Genomic DNA, 10,000 nt, shown 5'->3' with positions numbered 1-10,000 from the left:
TGAATAAGTAACAATTGATGTATTGATAATTATCGTAAGGTAAAAAGCAATAACATATAAACCATCTCTAATAAAACGTAAACAAATACCGTCAGATCCAAAGGCGTTAGTTTCTTTCAAATCTTTAATGACTAAGATTACTGTGTTACAGTCCACTGGCCTTGGTTTAAAACTATCGACTCTACTGTGAGGGATAATAGGGTCTGTTTCCAAAGGCATGCGGTTATGCAGTTCTTCCTGTGTTTTTTCAAAGGTCTTTCTCCCCACTTCTGCAAAGAATTCGTTAAACTCTTCAGCTTTTCGTTGCAAATCATCTTTGGTATCACAATTCAGCTTATTCGTATCGCTGTTTATTCCATTGAAAAGCATATTTTTAGTAATCTTCCACGTAGCAGCCATGTTACCTTTAGCATTATTAAATTCTTGTTTATACTACTGCCTTCTACTATCAGTTAACATCGAGTTTACCTTTTTCTTCAGTTCCTTATGAGTTTCTCTAAGCTGAATATTTTCTCTTTGATTTTTTAGTTTATTTTTCACGTTATCTCTTACCATTATCGTCTCTTTTATAGTATCAGAAATCCAAGGGGCAGGGGGACGAGTTACTTCTCTAGTAACCATAGGTGCGCACATATCTACACAGGATGTGAAAACATTGGTTAAAATTTCTACTTGCTTACCTACGTTATCAGTGCTTAAAATTTGATTCAATATGTGAACATTATTCATAAGTAGAGAGCAAAGAGTTTCTTGAGAGTAATTTTTCAAGCACCTAAAAGTTTTAAAAATAGTTTGCCTTTTCGGTTTACGAACGTTCAGCAAAGTTAAAATATTCTCGTGATCTGCTATTGAGCTAGGGGTTACCTCTGATTTTGTTATCATATATTTAGCATTAGTAATGACTAGATCGATAAGGGATGCTGAGGTAGAAGTGATTCGTGTGGGTTTATCTACAATCTGGTCAAATCTTAAGTTTTTAATTAGCTTACCCAGTTTGTTCTCCTTTTTTAACAGATCATCATTAAAATCCCCGTAAATGAAAATAGGCTTATTGCGTAAAATTACTTCCTTAAAAACGTCTGAAATATAGTTAAAAGAGGTAACAGCAGCTTTAGGATGGCGGTACACGTACCCGACAATAATAGAGGGAAATTTTCGATGCTGGACGGAGACCCACTTATCTTCCACTCCCTCCTGTTTTTCGATCCCAAATTTCAGCTCGGTGACTTTCAAATAATTCCTTATAAACAAACATACACCTCCACCTCGACCATGATCCTCACGATATATATTATACTCAGGTATATGAATAAAAGTATCTCTTATATAAGGATACAGCCATGTCTCACTAATACATAAAATATCGATTTTTTGTTCTTTTAGCATTAACTGTATTTCAAGTATATGACCAAGTATTGATTGGGCATTTATATGTACAATTTTTAGAAAATCATTACATTTAGCATTCTCAATGTCACTGCCTTCTTGGCCTATGTCCTAGTAATGGATATTTTTCTGACATTGTTTGCTTTTGTGTCCATATTCATGGCATGAGTAACACCTAACCTTATGGTCGAACCTACAGTCGGATTGGTGGTGATTAAATTCACCACATTTGTAGCACCCATACCCATTTCTTTCGGTATATGAATAATAGTAGTCGTTAACTGCTCTGTTAGTTCTATCATATCCTTGTCTAGCATTTGTACTACCAAAGTGCGCTTGGTCTCTGCCATAACCAAGTCTACCTCGATGATAAGAATTATTCCTTGAGTGTTGATAGCTATTTCTATGTAACCTAGTTTTATTCCTTCCTTCTACCTCCCGATTTATCATAAGGTTGCTACTTTTACTCTTTACATGATTAATCCTATAGTTATTATTTTTCAGATTACATATATTTGACTTGATTTCTTTCCAATTATAACAGAGAAAGTCGTTTGTGCATATAGATGAAATTGCATCTAGCAACCTAACCGCACCAATTCTATTTAGCAAATCATAGTTTTTATCATCCTGATTTTCATAGCAATTTGTATCTGTATCGCCTGTTCCAAGCTTAAAAAACCTTTGTGTCTCAATTAAAACAACACCATTTCTGTCACACCATTCTAGCAATTTACAGTTATATTGATTTATTCTACTATTCAAATCATGTCTTGCTTCTAGAGCTGGAACAAGTTCACAAACCTTTACTACAATGTCATTATTTTTCTCTTTGAGTTCAGCTACAATGGTGCCCAGGTTATCGAGGACTTTTTCCAGCGCTACATCTTCGTCGAGCAGGTCTTGAGTACCACAGTAGATGATACATTCTTTCGGTGAAGTTTCCAGTTTTTCCCTAATCCAGGACTTTAGTAGATCCAGATTTGCTTCGGGGGAGGGTTCTGATCATAGCATTATCGTTGAGGTCATTAGACTTTACTTCTTTTAAACAAGAATCTCCAATAAGTAATATATTTCCTTCATTCGAAGTGGATGCCAGAGTTTGACGGGAGCGCGATCTATTCTGTTTCTGAAGGCTCTCTTTTAAGTGTTTGATATTTTCTTCAGCAAAATAAAGTTTAGTTTTAAGCTCCTCTATTTCTTTTTCCTTCTCTGCCAGGGAATGTTCACAACATAGAAATTGTCTTTAGTTTCCCTAACAAACGCTTCAAATCGGTGAAGTAGTTCTGCCGAATTTGAGGTTAGTCTCTCATTTTCTATCTCATGGGTGCCATCAGGCGGCGAAAGTGTTTCTTCAATACTCCCATAATAAGTAGTCAGTTAATCAATTAGGGTTTCTTTATTAGTCCATATACCTCCAAGTCCCAGCTGAGTACAGTATTTCTGCAATTCACTCTTCTTGTACCCTCTTAAAACTTGTTGTGTTGGGTTAGAAACCGACGACAACGGTGGTTTGTCTCTCTCTTCTCCACCTCTCCCTGTCTCTTCACCTGCTATATGTGTGCTATTAGTAGGCATATTTGATGTTCACAGTGCGTGAAGAATAATGGGATCTTAATACAGTGTCCAGGAAAGTGATAAATACTTTGTAATTTACGATATTTGATTCTGATCAAAAGAAACAGTACTATGAAGTTCCTTTGACGTCACAAGATGCCTAGTGCGCATGCGCAGCTCAGAAAAAAAATTAACAGGAGTCCAGTAGGAAACTCCAAGAAATTTTACAGCTACAAATAACAATGTACACTTCAAATTACTAAAAACACTGGTCGCTGACACAATCACTGCGCTTTCACATACACGAACTGGTCACTGTAATCCCATAGAAAATCCAAATATCCGAAGAAAATCCTTGTTAAATGAGGAGGTCGGTGGGCGGGGAAAGGGAGTACGTGGCAGGAGAGAGAGAGAGAGAGAGAGATTCATATCTCAATTACAGAAATGTTGGGAGTTGAAGATGTGGATGGCAGGAAGCAACACGAGAGAGAGAGAGAGAGAGAGAGAGAGAGAGAGAGAGAGAGAGAGAGAGAGAGAGAGAGAGAGAGAGAGAGAGAGATTCATATCTCAATTACAGAAAGGTTGGGAGTTGAAGATGTGGATGACAGGAAGCAACACGAGAGAGAGAGAGAGAGAGAGAGAGAGAGAGAGAGAGAGAGAGAGAGAGAGAGAGAGAGAGAGAGATTCATATCTCAATTACAGAAAGGTTGGGAGTTGAAGATGAGGATGACAGGAAGCAACACGAGAGAGAGAGAGAGAGAGAAAGAGAGATTCGTATCTCAATTACAGAAAGGTTGGGAGTTGAAGATGAGGATGACAGGAAGCAACACGAGAGAGAGAGAGAGAGAGAGAGAGAGAGAGAGAGAGAGAGAGAGAGAGAGAGAGAGATTCATATCTCAGTCACAGAAAGGTTGGGAGTTGAAGATGAGGATGACAGGAAGCAACACGAGAGAGAGAGAGAGAGAGAGAGAGAGAGAGAGAGAGAGAGAGAGAGAGAGAGATTCATATCTCAATTACAGAAATGTTGGGAGTTGAAGATGTGGATGGCAGGAAGCAACACGAGAGAGAGAGAGAGAGAGAGAGAGAGAGAGAGAGAGAGAGAGAGAGAGAGAGAGAGAGAGAGAGAGAGAGAGAGAGAGAGAGATTCATATCTCAATTACAGAAATGTTGGGAGTTGAAGATGTGGATGGCAGGAAGCAACACGAGAGAGAGAGAGAGAGAGAGAGAGAGAGAGAGAGAGAGAGAGAGAGAGAGAGAGAGATTCATATCTCAATTACAGAAAGGTTGGGAGTTGAAGATGAGGATGACAGGAAGCAAGGTTGAGAGAGAGAGAGAGAGAGAGAGAGAGAGAGAGAGAGAGAGAGAGAGAGAGAGAGAGAGAGAGAGAGAGAGAGAGGGAGAGAGAGAGATTCATATCTCAATTACAGAAAGGTTGGGAGTTGAAGATGAGGATAACAGGAAGCAACACGAGAGAGAGAGAGAGAGAGAGAGAGAGAGAGAGAGAGAGAGAGAGAGAGAGAGAGAGAGAGAGAGAGAGAGAGAGAGATTCATATCTTAATTACAGAAAGGTTGGGAGTTGAAGATGAGGATGACAGGAAGCAACAGAGAGAGAGAGAGAGAGAGAGAGAGAGAGAGAGATTCATATCTCAGTCACAGAAAGGTTGGGAGTTGAAGATGAGGATGACAGGAAGCAACACGAGAGAGAGAGAGAGAGAGAGAGAGAGAGAGAGAGAGAGAGAGAGAGAGAGAGAGAGAGAGAGATTCATATCTCAATTACAGAAATGGGAGTTGAAGATGAGGGTGACAGGAAGCAACACGAGAGAGAGAGAGAGAGAGAGAGAGAGAGAGAGAGAGAGAGAGAGAGAGAGAGAGAGGGAGGGAGAGAGATTCATATCTCAATTACAGAAAGGTTGGGAGTTGAAGATGAGGATGACAGGAAGCAAGAAGAGAGAGAGAGAGAGAGAGAGAGAGAGAGAGAGAGAGAGAGAGAGAGAGAGAGAGAGAGAGAGAGAGAGAGGGAGAGAGAGAGATTCATATCTCAATTACAGAAAGGTTGGGAGTTGAAGATGAGGATGACAGGAAGCAACACGAGGGAGAGAGAGAGAGAGAGAGAGAGAGAGAGAGAGAGAGAGAGAGAGAGAGAGAGAGAGAGATTCATATCTCAATTACAGAAAGGTTGGGAATTGAAGATGAGGATGACAGGAAGCAACACGAGAGAGAGAGAGAGAGAGAGAGAGAGATTCATATCTCAATTACAGAAAGGTTGGGAGCTGAAGATGAGGATGACAGGAAGCAACATACTGAGAGAGAGAGAGAGAGAGAGAGAGAGAGAGAGAGAGAGAGAGAGAGAGAGAGAGAGAGAGATTCATATCTCAATTACAGAAAGGTTGGGAGTTGAAGATGAGGATGACAGGAAGCAACAGAGAGAGAGAGAGAGAGAGAGAGAGAGAGAGAGAGAGAGAGAGAGAGAGAGAGAGAGAGAGAGATTCATATCTGAGTCACAGAAAGGTTGGGAGTTGAAGATGAGGATGACAGGAAGCAACAGAGAGAGAGAGAGAGAGAGAGAGAGAGAGAGAGAGAGAGAGAGAGAGAGAGAGAGAGAGAGAGAGAGAGAGAGAGAGAGATTCATATCTCAATTACAGAAATGTTGGGAGTAGAAGACGAGGATGACAGGAAGCAACACGAGAGAGAGAGAGAGAGAGAGAGAGAGAGAGAGAGAGAGAGAGAGAGAGAGAGAGAGAGAGAGAGAGAGAGAGAGAGAGGGAGGGAGGGAGAGAGATTCATATCTCAATTACAGAAAGGTTGGGAGTTGAAGATGAGGATGACAGGAAGCAACACGAGAGAGAGAGAGAGAGAGAGAGAGAGAGAGAGAGAGAGAGAGAGAGAGAGAGAGAGAGAGAGAGAGAGATTCATATCTCAATTACAGAGGTTTTGAGTTGAAGATGAGGATGACAGGAAGCAACACGAGAGAGAGAGAGAGAGAGAGAGAGAGAGAGAGAGAGAGAGAGAGAGAGAGAGGGGAGAGAGAGAGATTCATATCTCAGTCACAGAAAGGTTGGGAGTTGAAGATGAGGATGACAGGAAGCAACACGAGAGAGAGAGAGAGAGAGAGAGAGAGAGAGAGAGAGAGAGAGAGAGAGAGAGAGAGAGATTCATATCTCAATTACAGAAAGGTTGGGAGTTGAAGATGAGGATGACAGGAAGCAACACGAGAGAGAGAGAGAGAGAGAGAGAGAGAGAGAGAGAGAGAGAGGGAGAGAGAGAGATTCATATCTTAATTACAGAAAGGTTGGGAGTTGAAGATGAGGGTGACAGGAAGCAACACGAGAGAGAGAGAGAGAGAGAGAGAGAGAGAGAGAGAGAGAGAGAGAGAGAGAGAGAGAGAGAGAGAGAGAGATTCATATCTCAGTCACAGAAAGGTTGGGGTTGAAGATTAGGATGACAGGAAGCAACACGAGAGAGAGAGAGAGAGAGAGAGAGAGAGAGAGAGAGAGAGAGAGAGAGAGAGAGAGAGAGAGAGAGAGAGATTCATATCTCAGTCACAGAAAGGTTGGGAGTTGAAGATGAGGATGACAGGAAGCAACAACTGAGAGAGAGAGAGAGAGAGAGAGAGAGAGAGAGAGAGAGAGAGAGAGAGAGAGAGAGAGAGAGAGAGAGAGAGAGAGAGAGACCTTACCTTACAGACCTTACAATTTGTTCGTGTTGCCCCAGGTCCCTCAGTGTGAGGCACCTTTGATGTCTACCAGAGAATTGCTAACCCATTTTCCGGTATATTTTGCATCTTCCAATCTTGGATGGTGTGGGATGCATCTTAGATATTTGTCGAGCTTATTCTTAAACACATCTACGCTCACTCCTGGTATGTTCCTTATTCTTGTGTCATCTGCAAAACTTCTTACTACTGAGTCCTTAACATTACTGTCTATGTCTGCAATCATAATCACAAACAGCAATGCAGCTAACACCGTACCTTGTGGTACACCGGATATTACCATAGCTTCATCTGATTTCTCATCGTTTGCAATCACTATCTGTTTTCTGTTTTGCAAAAATTCTTTTATCCATCTTCCTACTTAGTCAACAATGTTATGTTTTCTAATTTTTTTTGCTAATATATTATGATCTACCTTGTCAAAAGCTTTTGCAAAGTCTAGGTAAACCACATCTGTATCTTTTTCGTTTATCATATTTTTATATATGCTTTCATGGTGGACTAACAGTTGGGTTTGTGTACTTTTTCCAGGTACAAAACCATGTTGTTCTATATTGAACAATCTATTTTTCATTAAATGTTTCATTATATTTTTTTTCATTACTCTTTCATAAACTTTCATAATATGAGATGTCAGACTCATAGGCCTATAATTACTTGCCTCTAGTCTTGAACCACTTTTGAAAGTAGGAGTAATATATGCTAATTTATGCTCATCATAAATCTTGCCTGTATCTACTTTGTCTTAATAATATTGCTAGCGGCTTTGCGATTGAATGAACTACTTTCTTTAACAATATGGCAGGTATGCCATCTGGTCCTGCTGCTGATCCATTTTTAATTTCATTAATAGTGTGCACAATATCGGCTTCTGTAATATCTATATCCGATAAGTATTCAATATTTTCATCTCTTATTTCTGTATCATTATCTTCATTGTCAATTCTAGGTGTAAATTCACTCTTATATCTTTCTCCTAATATGTTACATATTTCCTTTTTTTCATTCGTTAATCGCCCTTCAATTCTTAGAGGGCCTATTTCTACTCTTATTTTATTCATCTTTTTTGCATATGAATAAAAAATTTTAGGGTTTTGCTTGATATTTTGTAGGGTCTTTTCTTTTAGGTTCCATTTTTCATTTTCTTTTGATTGTATAATCTTCTGTTCTGCATTTTCTATCTTACTTTTTAGTTCCATCACTTTCCATGCATTCTTTTCTTTTGCAAGACCTTTTTTCCACTTTCTAATTTTCTGGAACAAGATCCTTCTGTCTCTTGGAATTCGTGACTGATGTTTACTTTTTTTCTTCGGTATATATTTTTCCACTATTTCCTTTAATATTTTATATAATATATCGGTATTTACCTGTATATTATCACTTACAAATATGTTTTCCCATTCTTTGTTGAATTCTTCATTTATTTTTGACCAATTTATATTCTTACTATAGAAATAGTATTTTCCAAATCCTTCCCATTTTTTCGTCTCTTGCTTTTCTCTGTTTTCATATGTTTTGGAACGGACTGTTAGTTCTATGACATTATGGTCCGAAATACTCGTGTTATATACTATTATTTCTTTAACATAGTTCACCTCATTCACAAATATTAGGTCTAAAATATTATCCTTTCTTGTTGGCAGGTGATTTATTTGCTGAATGTTATGCTCTAGTAGCATATCTAATAGCTTTTCAAATTGCCTCGTATCTTCTGCACTACTATTGCTGTCTTTTTTATATGTATAAATACAACCACAGTCTCCTATTCGTTCTTTCCATTTTACAAAAGGAAAGTTAAAGTCTCCATATAGGAGTATAGTCCAGTCCTTGTGATTTCTACATATTTCATCCAATTTGTCAATTATTATGTCAAACTCTTTAGTATTAGGGGTCTGTATATTACAATGTTCACTAATTTTTCAGATTCAAATTCTACCGCTATTAATTCACATTCTGTGTTACTATATTTCTCACAGATTTTTCCTTGATTGGCATCTCTCCCATATATCATGGTTCCCCTTGATTTCTATTTTTTCTATCTGATCTATAAGTTTGGAAACCCTTTATCTGGTCATCATTACCAGTCTCTTGGGAATACCAGGTTTCACTTATATTCAATATTTCTATTTTTTCATTTTGGGTTAGTTCTTCTAAGAACTCTATCTTTCTTTTGCGTTACTCGAAACTAAACCCCTGCGCGTTCATCACTATAATGGTTTCGTATTATCTCCATTATCTAATATGGGTAACAATAAGGATTTTCCCATGTCTCTTTCCTGTTCTGATATGTTGATCTTTTTTCATTTCCAGAAATTCGTACATTAAAAATCCAACTTTTCCATTATATTTGATCTTCCAGCTTCATAATTATTCATTTTGTGCATAAACCTGCATTTATCTCCATATCTGCACCATCCCCTAGCATCATAGATACATTGCTTGTTCCTTGTGCTATATCTAGGTGCTGATGCCTCATATCATGGTGCTGACATTTCGTAATGTGTTGTTGGCTTGCTTTTTGCCTTCATCACATGATCTTTGTTCCTTTCTTTATTTGTTTCATTTTTACCTTGATTTTTTATATGTATTTGATTTTGATTTTGGTTTTTCATGGCTACAGGATGCATGTACCTACATTTCTTATTAAACCTACATCAATTTCCTTCTATCCAATTTCTACATATTTTTGGATGTAGATCGCTGCATTCCTCTTCATAGCCATCTAGATATGCACCTTTGCCATAGATCTCATAATTGTGACATATCTTGGGATGTTTGTAATAACATCTTTCACCAAACCTGCAATTCCCTCTTTTCAAAAGGGTGCATACTGTGTCTTTCTTTTCTTTTTCTTTTTTCTTGTTCTTTCCCATCAGTATGAAGATCCGGGTACAACCTCTTTGGGATTTTATCTTGATTTATCATGTCATAATTTATTTCTTCATATGTATGTTGCTGTATTGCCTCATATGTAGAGGCTATGAGTTTCTCTGCATCCATACTCTTATCCTGTTCTTTGTTTTCATTACTCTTTTCTCTCTCTTCAGTCTTATTTTCTTCTTTTCTATTTTCCTCTTCTTCCTCTTCTTCCTCTTCTTTATCTTCTTCATCCTCCACAATCTGTACATTAAGTCTTGATTTAATAACCTTGTCTATCCATACTAGACATGTTGAGCAAAATATTTTTGTGTCCTTATTTTTATTTTGCACTACTTCAGCACATGAAGGATGCGTAGGCACATGGCAAGCATAGCATTTCCTAATCAGGTTTTGTGGATTTACAATGCTATACCACACTCTACATAGTTTACATGCTTTAGGCATCCATTTGCCTATTGCATCAAT

Source organism: Macrobrachium rosenbergii, chromosome 12, assembly GCF_040412425.1.
Source record: "Macrobrachium rosenbergii isolate ZJJX-2024 chromosome 12, ASM4041242v1, whole genome shotgun sequence".
NCBI lineage: Eukaryota > Metazoa > Arthropoda > Malacostraca > Decapoda > Palaemonidae > Macrobrachium > Macrobrachium rosenbergii.
Note: the sequence above shows the minus strand (reverse complement) of the source record.